Source organism: Acipenser ruthenus, chromosome 3 (genome assembly GCF_902713425.1).
Source record: "Acipenser ruthenus chromosome 3, fAciRut3.2 maternal haplotype, whole genome shotgun sequence".
NCBI classification, from domain to species: Eukaryota; Metazoa; Chordata; class Actinopteri; order Acipenseriformes; family Acipenseridae; genus Acipenser; species Acipenser ruthenus.
Genome location: NC_081191.1, coordinates 9,690,246 through 9,707,069, shown reverse-complemented (window position 1 = coordinate 9,707,069; position 16,824 = coordinate 9,690,246). Strand labels below are relative to the sequence as shown.

At 37.4% G+C, this 16,824-nt stretch overlaps 1 protein-coding gene across 1 annotated transcript in view; it reads right to left on the bottom strand.

Moving 5' to 3' along the window:
* Positions 1-9,184, bottom strand: part of LOC117435422 (thrombospondin type-1 domain-containing protein 7A-like) — a 173,815-nt gene extending 164,631 nt beyond the window's left edge. The window contains exon 1 of the mRNA XM_059012046.1: positions 9,022-9,184. The gene's annotated coding sequence lies outside the window, so the exon portion shown is untranslated. The remainder of the gene's footprint in view (positions 1-9,021) is intronic.
* Between the last annotated feature and the right edge of the window lie 7,640 nt (positions 9,185-16,824).

Sequence of the window (16,824 nt, the reverse complement as noted above, 5' to 3'; positions counted from 1 at the left end):
AAGGGAAGTAATGTTAAAACTTTACAATGCATTAGTAAGACCTGACCTAGAATATTGTGTTCAGTTCTGGTAACCTTGTTACAAAAATGATATTGCTGCTCTAGAAAGAGTGCAAAGAAGAGCGACCAGAATTATCCCGGGTTTAAAAGGCATGTTGTATGCAATCTATTCAGTCTTGAACAAAGAAGACTTTGCGGTGATCTGATTCAAGCATTCAAAATTCTAAAAGGTATTGACAATGTCGACCCAGGGGACTTTTTCGACCTGAAAAAAGAAACAAGGACCAGGGGTCACAAATGGAGATTAGATAAAGGGGCATTCAGAACAGAAAATAGGAGGCACTTTTTTACACAGAGAATTGTGAGGGTTTGGAACCAGCTCCCCAGTAACATTGTTGAAGCTGCTTCAAGAAGCTACTTGATGAGATTCTGGGATCAATAAGCTACTAACAACCAAACGAGGCCGAATGGCCTCCTCTTGTTTGTAAACTTTCTTATGTTTTTATTTTCTTTAAGATATGAGGCAATGGCAGCTACATGACCACAAAGGATAGTAAGTCCCGCACAGAATTGTTTTGCTCGTGAACTATTTTTTCACAGATCCACTTTTCATAGCTTTGCTCCAAAATACTATTTTCAAAAGCCTTTTTTAACTTAGAACACTCACTCTCCACTGGCACATTTGCCCCTGTGCATCTTATTATCTCAGTCTGCCTGTTTCTCAGGTCAAATTTTCAATCTGAAAAGAAGAGCAAAAGAGTCAATTTAGCTCCATTATTTTACACCTACTTTAAAATGAGAAGCAAGCTGTAAAACAGGATTATCAACGTAAATCAGTATGGACTGGCTTTCTATTCAATTGATAAATCACAAACTGCACTTTTAAAATGCATCAAATTAATTTAGCCATTTCCAAAATTAGCTACTACAGGATGTTAGAGGGAAGCAGGGATGTTTTGTTAAAACATGGAAACCTCTCCAAATATTTGATATGAAATTTGCAGATTAAATAGCTAAATTATTGAATAATAATAATGATTATGTCCTTTTGTTTAGTATAACAAACATTTTTCACTTGCAATTGCCCAAGCTATTTCGGAGTGCCAAATATTGGTCACATCTTTTGTATGTTTTTGTCATCTCATGCAAAGCAAATAACGTGATTCACAGCCAGATGTATTTATCTTAACAAACCTGGTCTCAGGACCGAGGAGGTTAAAAAAAATAACAGTACGTAGCTCACACTTTTAATTTATACCGGTGCCTTTTAAAATTATAATGAATAAAAGAAAGACAGCATTTGGCTTTAAACCCCTTGTTAAAAAAAAAAAAAACACTAAGCCACAAGCTGCGACTTACACAAAGCATTAGAGAGGTCTATCTTTTCAATTTAATTTTCATTAATATTGCTGTTTGCTCCTGTTTGGCAGAGCAAAGATAATTAAAAGGGCGTGTCCTTCATTACCATAAGAATGAACACATGAATATTTGATCGTGTGATCCGGAGCAAAACCGGGCAGAGATCAATTGAAAATAGTGCAAATGAGGAAAATATTAGCATACAAAAAATGGAGCCGAGCAAAATCTTTGAAAATAAGTGAGAACCAGACAGTGAGAACAGGGAAGTACATTTGTCACTTATAGGCACTTATAGATACTTATAGTATCACTGTGTTACATGGTCCACTGAAGGGTAAAATAAGAAGAAGAAATGTACGTAATTGTGACCACGAGGCAAATTTTTGTTCTTATGGGTATAATAAATGTTACACAACAACACAATACAAGTAATTGTCATAAGGTCATTGAAACAGGGAACAGGCAGTAAGCCCTGGATAAGGAAGTCGCTCTGGATAAGGGTGTCTGCTAGGAAATAAGTAATAATAAATATGGGACGGTACACTCTGTACTAACTGTACAGCATTATAGCATATTAGCAGCAGTTACAGTCCAGTTACAATACTATGTTGTAATTCTGAGCTCTAGACAATGCAATGTCAAGAGAAGCAAGAAACTGAAACTGGGAATTCCCAGAGTAAATCATACAAATGTCAACAATCCCACCAAAAAGAAAGGTATTTTTAGTTGTATCATGAGAAAGTGGAAAATTATGGAATTGAGGGGGGAAAAGCATGGCTTTGAATATGATGAGCCAAGCCAATCAAGATCTGAAGGTTTTACTTACTTACTAACTTAAGACTGAGGTAACATATTACTAACATACTACTTTAAGAAAAACCTATGCCAATGATACAAGACAGCTCATATGGTATATAAGCTCAAATGTGCATTCAACAGGAGTTGAGACATTGTGAGGGTGAGACCCTAACTGTAATATTGAACTGCCTGTTCTTCTGATTATTATTGTGATTATTATTCTACTGGCAATAGAGCAGTGGTTTATTATGTATTGTGCATGCTGTTGATCAAGTGTGTTTGATATATGATGGTGTATTGCTGTATTTAGAATAGGGTGTTATAGCTAGGGCAGCAGGTTCGGAACACATTACCGAAGGAAGGTTCGAACCTTCAATGGTACTAATTTGCATAATTTACTGGTGATGTCACCATAGCTACTTGTTTATATTTGATTGAAAATCCTATTATTTTACAGGTAAGCCATATAAATGGAATAAAACATTTACATGTAGTTTAAAATTACATTATATAGAACAGTAATCATGTTTTTATAATTTAAATAAAAATAAAAATACATGTTTATTTACACGTAATTGATGCTGCTTGCACGTAAACTTGCATTGCAGCAGCACGAACAGCAGCGGACTGAGGCAAAACAAACTTAATTTAACAGTCACCGTTCCAAGCAGGTTATCAGTCACAGTCACATTTTACCACTACTATGACTACTACTACATTACTACACTACTACGACTACTACTACATTCAAAATCCTAAAAGGTATTGACAATGTCGACCCAGGGGACTTTTTTGACCTGAAAAAAGAAACAAGGACCAGGGGTCACAAATGGAGATTAATAAAGGAGCATTCAGAACAGAAAATAGGAGGCACTTTTTTACACAGAGAATTGTGAGGGTCTGGAACCAACTCCCCAGTAATGTTGTTGAAGCTGACACCCTGGGATCCTTCAAGAAGCTGCTTGATGAGATTCTGGGATCAATAAGCTACTAACAACCAAACGAGCAAGATGGGCTGAATGGCCTTCTCTCGTTTGTAAACTTTAATATGTTCTTATGTTCTTACTACTACTACTACGACTACTACTAATAAGAAGAAGAAGAAGAAGAAGAAGAAGAAGAATATTGTAGTGTTTCACACAGTAGGCAGACATGAAGGAGACCACATGCTGCTTTCAGGTTCAAAGCTTTATTTATGATGCTATCTCTCAGCACCCTACAGAGTCCACTGCTCTACACACTTCACTGCTTGCCCCTCTCCAGCCACAATGAGCATGCAACGCCCTCTTTTATAACTTAGCTCCGCCCCTTTATGCTAATCGGGTGCCGGAGCGAACAGCTATCCCATTGGTCCCCAGCCGCACACCAGGACCAATGGGCACACACAACTAATAGCCAACGACAGGGACCAGGGCGCACCATGCGTGCAGGATAGCTCGCACAGCCACAGGGACAGAGCGAACCCGCAACTACAGGTAATACAGACGGGGGGGAGGAACACAATACAGCGGTAATAACAGCACACAGACAGTGGAAACAAGAGGGAATACAGTACACAAAACATAAATACACGGATTGCTACAATATGAACTTACGATTGTAAAGTGACCCCAGAGATTGGATGTGCCTCCATGATACATCAACAGTCACTTGCACAGTTTGCATTCAACTTTTTTTTTGGTCGCCTGGACATTTAAAAAAATCCCAAAACGCAGAGGAGTTTCGAGACAATTCTTTCAATACAGCTTACGCTGTACAGCGCTTTGCTGTCAAGATGTTGAATGAAGAAATTTGCCTCTGGTTAACAAGAGCTGGAGGGAGGGACGGACGGTGCTCCATTTTTTCGAAATTAAAATTATTAGTGTTAGCGTATATTTTTTATGTTTCAAACATATTCTACCATAGTACTTCTCTTACACTGTCTTGTACACTAGGTATTCAGTACATATTTTACTGAAGCAATACAACTGCTATAGGCACCCCCCAGTGCTTTGGATAATATACCCTGCTCCATACACGGCAGCGGCGCCATATAGAGTTGCTACGATTTGGTTGGATTTTAATACAACAGCTTTTGTTTAAGTAATATGCATTATACAAATAAAAAGATCAACTTTTGCATGCAAGAGAAATTTAATGTGTGATTTACAGTATTCACACATTGTCAAACGATTTCTGTTAACAGAAAAAAACACACACACACACAGTGCGTGAATGGCGTCTGACGAACCTTTGAAGGTTTAAAACAATCTTCAACTTCCTGGCTAACAAAGGAACCTTCGAACATTTGAACCTTCTAATACAGCCCTAGTTATTGCCATATGCTTGTTGATCTCCCAATAGAATCTTCCAATGCAAAGATGACCATATGGCTCCGTGTTCAGCGGGACAGTTTGGGACAGTTCAGGCTTTTCAACTCACAATGCAATGCATTCTGGTATGTTTTACCTGTCTCAGGTACCGTTCTTTCCTTTAAGAGAAGCAGGACTATGATTACCAGAATGCATTGGGTTGTGAGTTGAAAAGCCTGAACTGTCCCAAACTGTCCCGCTGAACACAGAGCCATATGGTCTCCTTAGCATTACCCCTTCTATTGGAAGATTACCGAAATTATCGCTGTAAAAAATCCTTTTTCCACGTTGCTATGGCAACTTCATTAAGGGAAGTGCCCTAATCTAAATACAGCAATACACCGTCATATATCAAATACACTTGTATGTTATAATCTTTCATAACTGCAACCTGGTAAGCGGAGTCCTGCTTCTCTTAAAGGAAAGAATGGTACCTGAGACAGGTAAAACATACCAGAATGCATTGAGTTGTGAGTTGAAAAGCCTGAACTGTCCCACACTGTCCAGCTGAACATGGAGCCATATGGTCACCTTATCTAATTTTCAGTCTTTACTGGTAATAGTTAAGGACTACAGAATAATAATGGCAATGATAACGACTAAGCACTATAATAGTTTAAAGATCATGTTTGGTAAACAAGGACGGTATTCATGCAGGTTAAACAAATATGTATAAATAAGAAGAAACATGTGTAATGTAAAAACTATGAATGTTGGGTAATAGTTTATTTTTGTGTAAAATCATTCCAGGTGCAAATGTTTATTGAATACTTAATCCTGTTACGAGTAGACGGGGCTTGGTGATTATAAAATGCCTGGTCTTTCCTTAGATGAGAGGATTATTAGGTCAAACGTAATCTTGTCTATGTAAATGTCAATCATTGCATTTACAACCTGCTAGTCTGTGTTAGTCAGTTGTAATTTGTGAGCAGTATCCAGTGCCAAAATAAATATTTATACCTGTGAACACTGCCAAGTGCTGTTGCCCTGCGTTCTAAAGAACTCTGTGTTCCTGAGAAAATAACGTGATTGTGGGTGGGGGTAAGCTCAGACCATCGCCCCATTACAGGCGTAAAAATTCTAGGCTTGGCTCAAGGTTCAGTAGCATGAAAACATCCATTGTGAGGGGGTACAATTCTGGAGGGATAAAGATGAGGGAATGGCATAGCAGATCAAATGGTAAACATGACGGAAAATGGATATGGCAAAAAGGTGTGTATTGATAAACAATGTGACTGTGAAACAGGTAATTTTCACTTTTAAAATGAGAAAATCATAGAATACAGCTGTGTATCAGATATTAAGACAACTAAAAGTGTACCTTCACTATACAGCAGAACCTTAACAAGTCACATGACCTCAATATGGCTGCCATTAGGTCAAAAGTCAATTTCAAGGACACCAAAACATTTAGTATAGGCCTACCCATACATCCTGCAAACATGAAGTCATTACCTCCAGTGGTTTCTGAGGCTTTGACACTAGTGGCGACTAGTGTTTTGTAAAATGAATGGCACAAAAATTACTTTTTCTTATGATAACCTACACACTAAATTTAGTGCGAGCAATAATTTAATGCGCACGATAATGTCCGAGACTACATGTGACCACGTTCATTTAAAATGCCACAGCAGTCCAGGCATATCTTTTGGTCAGTAGCTTATTGTGAAAGGTGGAGGTGGCTTACTTTGACAGAAAATGAGCGATCAACAGACACAGCCCTCAGCAGGGGACAGGTAGAGGCAACGTAAAGTGAAACTGCACTGCTTACCTTTTACTTTTAACATGTATTCCTTATCTTATGTAAAAAAAAAGCCTTTTTCCTTTCTCCTTTAATGCATACGGCCCACCGATTAGTTTCTAAAATTGCATTGTACTGTATCGTTTTGGAATTCTTCATCAAAACAACCTGCCTCTTTAATATAACACACGTATTCGACACGTGCAGTCTGCATTGTATGAGTGACATTCCCATTAAGCCAATCACAGCTCACAGAGGTAGTAAAATAGCCAATCAAATAGCACACAGGATCCGTTTCCTCATGCACACAGCACACATAATTTTGATTAGGATAGTGAAGCGAAGGCTTGTTTAAACTATTTATTTTACTTTGTGTAAAATTTAAAAACAGCAGCAAAAACGTAGTTGGATGTCACTGAAGAGAAAGGTGGATGCGGAACACAGAAGATTAAAAAATCGCTAGCCAGATGATTATTTGTTCAATTAATAATTGTGACTGCAAGGCAATATGTTTGCAGTGCAATGGTTGCAGTTATGAAAGATTATAACATACAAGTGTATTTGATATATGACGGTGTATTGCTGTATTTAGATTAGGGCACTTCCCTTAATGAAGTTGCCATAGCAACATGTGGAAAAATGATTTTTTACAGTGATAATTTCTGTAATCTTCCAATAGAAGGGGTAATGCTAAGGTGACCATATGGCTCTGTGTTCAGCGGGACAGTTTGGGACACTTCAGGCTTTTCAACTCACAACCCAATGCATTCTGGTAAGCATAGTCCTGCTTCTCTTAAAGGAAAGAACGGTACCTGAGACAGGTAAAACATACCAGAATGCATTGCATTGTGAGTTGAAAAGCCTGAACTGTCCCAAACTGTCCCGCTGAACACAGAGCCATATGGAAATGAAAGAAGCTATTGAGTCAACGAAAGGTTTGTCTTAAAAGTGCTGTGGATGCCATGAACAACACAACCACAGGAAAGGATTTTTTTTAAACTACAAGAAGCCATGGAAAGTGCAGAATTACCGTGGAAGAAAGTAACTGGGATTACAACAGAGGGTGCACCATATGACTGGACAAAAGAGCGGACTGGCTAGCGAGAATAAATTAAAGAAAGAAATGAAGAAGTACCAGTTTCCTTACACTGGATTCTGCATCAACAGGCATTATGTGGAAAAGATGCAGAATTAGAACACGTAATGAGCATTGTTATCAAGTGTGCCAGAAAAGAAGTGCCAAGTGTCTGGACAGAAAAGGTACATTTCAGAGTGGTGCTGTTTAGTACTTCACATTTTCACAGCTTGTCAGCATCTTTTTTTTCAGTGCTGTTAAAAACGTTACATTTTGGAATAAATATATTTTGGATCAATTATTTATTTATTTGTTTATTTTTTACTGTTTGAGATTTTCATTGAAACAAAATACTCTTCTATTTCCCATTATATATTTTTTTTTTTCAGTGCTCTAGGAAAGCTGCTTCTAGTTATATCTGCTTATTTCTGACTGTACTTGTATAAAATACATTAAGTAATATGTTGATTAATTGATTGAAACCGTCTCTGCATACTTATTGATGACTAGGAATCGTGCAGTGAGGTTAATGTGTTTTGAGCAGTTTTTTTTTTTTTTTTTTTTTTAATGGTGCAGCCCACCAAGTGAGCAACTTAAATGGCCCTTCTGCCAGATTTTTCTGTTCAAACACATTTTTATAACCAAGTCATTCAGCAAGATGTATTTATTTTGTGTTAGTGAATCAGTGAATCAAACGAACAAATCTGTTGAATTGATTCACTAAACTGAATGAATCAAACTAATCGAGTCAGTAAAAAGAATCAAACTGCACATCACACTTTTCAGGCCAGAAAAATAACTCGCCTATGGTTAAAGCCTGCTTCCCATACACGTGCAGTAAAATTAACGTCCTTTGTAAATACCATGTCAATACAGATCATCTTATTATTCTTAGCTGGATGCTCGTTTAAATACATTTCCATTCATTACCATACAAATCACATATTCATTCTGATTACCATAGTATGGCACAATAAAATTAGTGTACACCATAATATGCCCACTGGCACTATTTGCGCGATAATGGATACAATTGCAATAGTAAATAAGGAGGCTGTGTGGTCCAGTGGTTAAAGAAAAGGGCTTGTAACCAGAAGGTCCCCGGTTTAAATCCCACCTCAGCCACTGACTCATTGTGTGACCCTGAGCAAGTCACTTAACCTCCTTGTGCTCCGTCTTTCGGGTGAGACGTAATTGTAAGTGACTCTGCAGCTGATGCATAGTTCACACACCCTAGTCTCTGTAAGTTGCCTTGGATAAAGGCGTCTGCTAAATAAATAAATACGGAAATCATTAACATGCACAGTAATTGCAATTATCGTGCACCATAAAATGTAGCGCCCTTTCGTAAATGAGGCCCATTATGTGGAAAAGATGCAGAATTAGAACACGTAATGAGCATTGTTGTCAAGTGTTTGGACAGAAGTCTTACAACACTTATTGTGTGTGCAATGACATGTATCAATATTGATAATAGTTATATAACGGCACATGATATTTTTTAGAAAGAAGTTTACTGTTCACAAGTTTCACAAGTCGTCTACCTTACCATAACAAACCATTAGTAAAATCGACAGATATCCGAGTGATTTACCGTGCTTTTAGACTAATCCAGACTGCAGTTGAGTTACACAATTACAGCCCAACACAGAGGTTATACTATTTCAATCGTTTCATTCAGAGGGTCCTGATACTCACCGTTTGCAGCAGGTGATTCAGGATGACAGATCAGGGAATGTTTATGAGGGTCCTGGTATCCTGTCTTACTTCGATGTAACTGAAACAACTTTCCGTTCTTATACTCTGAGGCTGATATTAGTGTGCAGACGTGGGGGGTTGTCTGGTTGATGCGCACTGAGACCGGGAACCTACAGTTTTTATGGGTGTATTGACCACAAACATTTGTTATGCGTTTTACTTTTGACATAAGCGACCACGAACAAGAAAAGCCCAAAAATATGTCCTGTAAGCGACGAAGGACAAAGCGACTGCCTGCAAATTCGCTTTTTTAAAGTAGAACTGGCAACGTTGGCAACAACGCATGGGTACCTTTCCAGTTAAAAACAACGCATACGCTACAAGAAGTGGTGTCAGGTGAAAGTCTCGATTTGCTGAAATGAAAAGTCGTCTATATTTTTTTGAATTGCACTATACACAGCAACCGTAAGCTTATATCTTTTAAGCTACTTTTCTCCATAATAATAATAATAATAATAATAATAATAATAATAATAATAATAATAATAAACTTCTGTTGTCTCATGTTATCTGAGCCTTTACAATACATGCTAATGTGATTATCGTGGAAGGTGCTGTAACAACTACAATATGTGAAGGGAAATCTTTAAATACATGTACCTCTTGGTTACATACTGCTCAAGATTAAAATAAAACACAGTAATGTGCTTTAGGTAGTCATGACCAGCACTGCCATCTCCTGCTGTTTGCAGTGGGAACTCATTTGCAAATCCATGCAAGCAGTAACCCTTCCTTGGTTAATACTTAGTTGGTCATATTTTCATTTTTGCATTTCTTTTCATAGATTACTGAGAAGTGCTGTAAATCTTTTATTTTTGTATGTATTTACTTGGCAGAGAGCATTGCATCAAGCAGCAGTTTTGATTAAGGCAAAATAATTATCAGAGCTATAAGGGGTCAAGAAAACTTAAGTGTAATGGAGAAGATATAATGTATATATATTAATAAATCTCACTGGAACGCCAAAGTACTGTTTATTTAACGCACTGAACTTTGTTTTTGTTCATTAGATCAATAAAGTTGTATACAAATTGCATTCTGGGAAGGATAGTGGGTGGTGTATTGGGAGTGAGATTGTTTTTCTGGCTCTCTCAATATGGCTTCCTGCTGAGAGCGAATGCAGAGTGGAGAGTACTTACTGTGCAGCAGGCTTTATTTTTATTTTCTTTATTTTATTTCTCTCAGTTCTCTCAGAATAAAGCTGCAAGACTTCGGTTTGTGTCTGGTGGTCCTTTAATATCCTGAAGGAAAAAAAAAATACACAACGCATCGTAAACGAAGACGTCTATTACATAAGCACTCCTTGGTGACCTTATGGTTATACTGTTGCTAATTAAGAACGTAGCTGTATACATTACATATAATGAAGGTGATTGTTTGTCTGTTTGATGTACTTTATAAAAATTGTATCCCCGTCCTTTTAGGATAGCTCTGACAGCTTTGCTCTTAGGACAGCTTATTGCACTGTAAACTCAACCGTCCTAGTTTGAGCTTGAAAGTCGGCTCAGAGACACGATGTATACCAACGTTATGGAAATAAAACTAACAGTGCACTTTAGTCTCTATAGTATCCTGTTTTATTGTCTTTAGAGCTAGAAACAATAAACTCCACATAAGTTGTTTCTTATAAGTACATTTTACCTGAAACCAAGGAGCACAATTATATCTGGATGTGTATAGTTTACATGTTTAAAATATGAAAAAATAGGAGCGGAAATGCATGGGTTAATTCCTAACATTAATGTAGATATTTAGTATGTATTACATCCCCAGGCATAGCAGATTACATTTGCATTCCTCTGCATCTGGTAAACAGGGCAAACATGATAGAAGTGATACAGCCTTCTGTGAAAAGAAATGTGAGAAAATGACACTGAAGAGCAATTACCATATATTCTTTCACAGTGTAATTACCATGAGAATAATGTAGACAAACGACTGAGACGTGGCTTAATCTATATTCCCCAGCCAAACCGCGTATAATAACACTTAATGAATATAGAATGGTTGGTGGACATTATTCTTCACATTCTATTCATTAAAAAAAAAAAACGACCTTAACTGAATTCAGCCCTTGTCCAAATATTGTTTTAGGATAGGATACAATATAGTAATTATGATTGTCATTAGTATTATTAACTATACTGAACAAGGTTACATGAGCTAATCCCTCTAAAATCATAAAATAAGCAACATAACATTTCAGATTGAATTAAATCATTTTAAACCAGTCCTTTTTCAACCAGTGGGTCTACTGAAAAGACACCTAAAAGCACATTTTCTGAAATTATGTGTTTTAAAAAAAAATGACCACTATAAATAGATCCCACGGTGGTCATTTCTAAAATCACCTCACTTAATGATTTTTTAGAACAAATCCCCATACTGAAAAAAGTACTTGTTAGGGAGCCTGTAAATAATATTCTAAGCAGAAACAACACAGGCAAATTATAGAGAACACCCATAATAGGATATTTAACAGATAATTATGAATTATTCTGGAAAGATAGATGGTATTGTAGCTGTTCTGGTGTGGGAAGACCCTTTGGAACAACATAACAGATTTTAGGGGTGACCAGTCGCGTTTGGGCACTAGCTTTCAGCCTGAGGTGTGGAGGAGTGCCCAGCTGGCTGGATGGGTTTGTTGGACTTGAATAAGGTTTACTTTGTTTTGGTGACTCGTTTTTGGTTTCACTCTTGTGTCAGCATACGTGTGGGAGGGTTTTGGACCAAATCCCATTGCTGGCTGGGCCTTGCCATTGATCATTAAGGTGGTGAGATAGCAGCAGATAAATTGTGGAGCCAAGTGATGATTATCAGAACTGAATGGAACAGGCCATGAAGAGGATCAATAGTGGCAGTGTAAAGAAAGGTTTGAAGCTTTGTTATACAGCCTGCTTGGGAGATAATGCAGGGATCCTGGCTTGTGCTCTGGTGTTTGTAACCTTTTGCTCGCTGCTGTGTTCAGCTTGTCCTGGATGGCTTGTTGTTATGAGCAGCCGTAATAAAAGTACATCAGGTTCCTAAAACAGGACAAACGCCTCCTAGTCTGTTTTTTCAATAGCAACACTCTACAGTATAGTCTATTTTTAAGGCTTAAAGAAAATATTGTTTGTGGGCAATAATGTAAATAAGAATCTTTTTTGGTTTTATTTTTATTGTAAGACTAAGTTTTGTACAGTAGTTCAAAGTAACATTACAGTTAGTATATAAGGCTGTAATTAATGCATATGCCATAAGTTTGCATTAAAGTATGTACAGTATTTACTGAAAGTAGCCTACTCATGACTTTATGGTCATGTTTCATTTTACTCACCCAAAATACATTTCACTCACACAGGGCCTCATTTACTAAAGGTTCTTAAAAGTAGTCATAAGAAGCGTGTTAATACAATCCCGTAACACACGTCTTAAAACTATAAATAACTTGGTATTTACTAATGTGAATGCCGCTTATTAAGACGCGTGCTATAGAAATCATTATATTAAGACATGCCATATCACAGAAGATAAGGCGCGTCTTAACAAAATGATGACATAGGGGCCGCTGACTATAAAGGAATGAGCAGAGATTGAGATACGCAGTTGTCAGTTCTTGACTTACTAAATATATTTATTAAATACTCTATAACAGTGTTTGAAAGGCAGGATCGCAAAAATAAATAAATCAAAAGTTATAAACAATCCTACCTCGAAACTGTTATGACTGTACAGTATAATATAAAAAGCATTTCGCTTATACAGTATGGTAGCCTATTCTTTATTTTTATCCATCATTGATTAGATCAGTCTGCAGCCCTTAGGCTACATTAATGAAACTGTGAATACAACAGAGTATGGAGTTGGCATTTAGACCAGGTGGCATATTTCAGCGATCAACGCATTTCTGTACATTGAAATGCCGTTCACATGTTTTACAACGTGGATCTCGCAAACACCAATTGCAAGAAATGCACAGGTAATAATAACTAGGAGTAACTACACTGTACATAGCCTACTGTATAATCTATTGTAGCTAGACAAAGAATCATTTTGTACAGAAAAGTGCAAATCGGTTACGCTGTGAAGGTACAGAATTATCTGTACAGAAGTAAAAGCAGGTATGCAGAAGGTATCGACCCCAAAGCCAGCCGACACATGCAATGGTATAGCTGTGCCCAGATCGTGTGGAGAAAAAAAAAATGCACTGTGTGCAGGTATGTGATTTAGGAGAACACTTCCATCTTTGATATTAAGTGCTGTTGTGATTGTAAACTCAATTTTCTTTCTTTATTTATATTACCGTGTTTCAATTATGTCTGTATTGTAGCTAACCTCAGATCCCGCAGGCAGAAACATCACACAGGCCGAGGCAATCCACACACAGGTGGAGGGGAGAGAGTGACATGAAGACGGGACTTCTGGGTACGGAAAAAAAAAATTGTGTTAAATTTTGCGGGATGGGATGGTACAGGAGTGAAGCTCACGGGAATGGGTGGGACCAGGGAAATAAAAAAAATAAAGATCTCAGGACAGACAAGAACGGGATTTAAACTTCCGGGAATGGGAAGGAACGGGACTACTCTGCCACCAGCAGACAGGGAGAGTGTTTTTTTGCTCTTTAAATTCGTAAAAGAGCCTATGACATGGAACTTGACTGTTACCCTAAACAAACAAAATAATATTAACAGGTCTCACTTGAATATATAATCACATTCATTTTACCAAATTATGTTTAATCGCGCTACAATGAATCAAATAATACCCGGAAATACACAGAGGGCGATCTCCATTTCCTGGTGTGGGGCCAGAAGAATGTGACCTCAGGCTCCTTCACTGCCAATGGATGACAGCGACAGTGAAAGTGAGAGTAGCCTAATTTTATCAGTTTCAGACACCTCTTATGAATGTGAATTATCTAGTGATGGATCTGATGTAGAGAGAGAAAACAGGGATTGTCTCCAGTATCAATTCAAGTCGTATGGCTCCGAATCAGAAGGTTCAAACTCGGAGACAGACCAACGTGGATGGACCAGTGGAACAGCAGATGTCCGCGGCGAATCAGCTTCTTGACAACACAGAATGGTTAATAAAAACCCTTACGTTTAACATAGATTGATACTTAAAATATTTCATATTACCCATAATTGTATAGTTATGTAAGTCCTTTAGTTAACAATATTGATACATGAATTATTGATACTAGCAGAATAACCGAACGCTGTGGATTGCTACTGGCATGTATTTAACATCTCTGTCTCTATATACATTATACATATGTACAGGATATTAAGGATGTGCACATCATAATGCAGAGATGTCAAAGGCTACGATTTGGACGTAGCAGCTACTATTTTTTGGAGGTACTGCTTCGGCGCTACGTTGAATAATACTATGATTTTTAATAAATAAATACATGATGGCTACTCCCTGAATGTTTATGAAATATTATTTCAATACCATTTTTTGTTGTTTATTTTTTTTAATGAATTAATGGTTCGTAATACTGTATTTCACTTACAGTTTATTGTACCATTGACATTCTAAAATCTCTGAGCTGGGTTGCTAGTAACCAATTTAGCAACTGAAACTGCCGCACAAAACTCTAAACAGTTGTTTTTATATTACCGAATTTATATATTACATCATTATATTGCACATTGTGCTTATAAAGACCCGCTTGCACTGTATTTTTTTTCTGAAAAAACAAAAACTAAAAACAAATTACTAACAGTATACCAGTAGTGTTTAATGCAAAAACCCTATAAACCCTAATTTTATACATGAATACAAAAATATCTGTACCTCCAAATTATCATGGGATGGGATGGGGCAGCGTTTTTTTTGACAGGACAGGATGGGACGGGAATTTAAAAAAAAAAGGGACGGGAAAAATTTGGACAGGACAGGATGGGACAGGATTGGAAATTATTACTCTTTCATGGGATGGGATGGGACAGGAACATTTTTGACAGGACAGGATGGGACAGGACTGAAGTTTCATTCCCGTGTCACTCTCTAGTGGAGGGCGGGCGTGAACCCGGGATCTCTCGCACTAAAGCATAGCGCCAATACCGCTGTACAAAAGAGCCATTTGTGCCAAAACTATCCGGCCGTTAGTTTGTCAATTCGTGAATTTGTCAATTTGTTTGTCAATTTATTTGTCAATTCGTGAATTGGTCAATTTGTCCAGCAATTCGTCCATAAATTTGTCAATTCATACAGTAATTCATAAATGTATTTGTTAATTCATCTAATAATTAATTAATTAATTTGTCAATTCTTTAATACGAAAGACTGTATGGACCCGCAAATTTCCAATCAACCAGACTAACTTCCCAACAACCAGACAAACTTCCAACTGTCAATCTCGCGCTGTGCCAAAAACACTTCAACCTTTCTAGCCAATGGGAGCACACACTAATATTTTAATCAACTAAAATCCAGCCTCACTCAAAACTACTTCAGCCAATAATATTTAGAAGGCAGTTCAAAAGATATTCTATTTAACATAATACTCGACTCCGCTGATTTTCAATGGAGACTTCCGTTTTACTGCACGCAAAGCATTGTGGTATATAGAGAGTTAGGCAAAAAAAATTCTATGGGAGAGTCAATGCAGGCGTACGAAATGTTGCTGACTTATGTCCCCGTGTGTGATTACATCACCTACCAGCCCTGCTGCTGCCTCCCCCGTGCACGCTACAGTATGAACACAGTTATGTCTTCTTTTTTTCGTTTGCATAGTAAGTTATGACCATTTCTTTTTCGTTTGCACAGAAAGTTTTATTTAATCATAATATACCTGAGACGCATTTCTGTTCAAAAGTTGTTTTTATTTATTTATTTATTTTATGCAGTCGGCTGGTATATGTGCGTTTTAGTATATAAACGCATTTATTTTAAAATTAGTCTTACTTATTTACAGAGTTTCGGATGTGTAGTATCGTACATACATGTATCTCTACCTTGTGCTGACAGACAGCTTTAAGACGGATCTCCGCTCCTAACACCTGCTTTCCATCAGTGCTGTCTAGCATGCGATTTAAGGTGTGCTTCATGGTTAGCACAGTTCAGTAAATATCATCTGACTGTCATTAGCCTCATTAGTGCTCTCATGCTACTTCATTTGAATACATCACCATGCTTTTTGCGTATTCAGCAGATGCTAATGTACCCATCATGTTATTTTTAAGGCCTGCGTGCTAACTCACATCTTATGCTTTAAATCAGGCTTTATAGTGATTGATAAATACAGGATTATCTAGCATGCACCTTATCCTTGGATAACACGTGTGTTATCGCATAAGAACTTTTAGTAAATGAGGCCCATAGTGTCTAAATTGGACAGTAAATTATTCAATGATCCAAAACCTTATCTGGAGCGCTGTGTGTGTGTGTGTGTGTGTGTATATATATATATATATATATATATATATATATATATATATATATATATATATATATATATATATATATATTATTTTTTATTTAAGTTTGGCAAGAATGGGGTTGAAATCCTATCCCTGCCAAATCCATGAGCAGAATGTGTAGGGCAGCAGTGTGGAGTAGTGGTTAGGGCTCTGGACTCTTGACCGGAGGGTCGTGGGTTCAATCCCAGGTGGGGGACACTGCTGTTGTACCCTTGAGCAAGGTACTTTACCTAGATTGCTCCAGTAAAAAACCCAACTGTATTAATGGGGAATTGTATGTAAAAATAATGTGATATCATGTAACAATTTTAAGTTGCCCTGGATAAGGGCG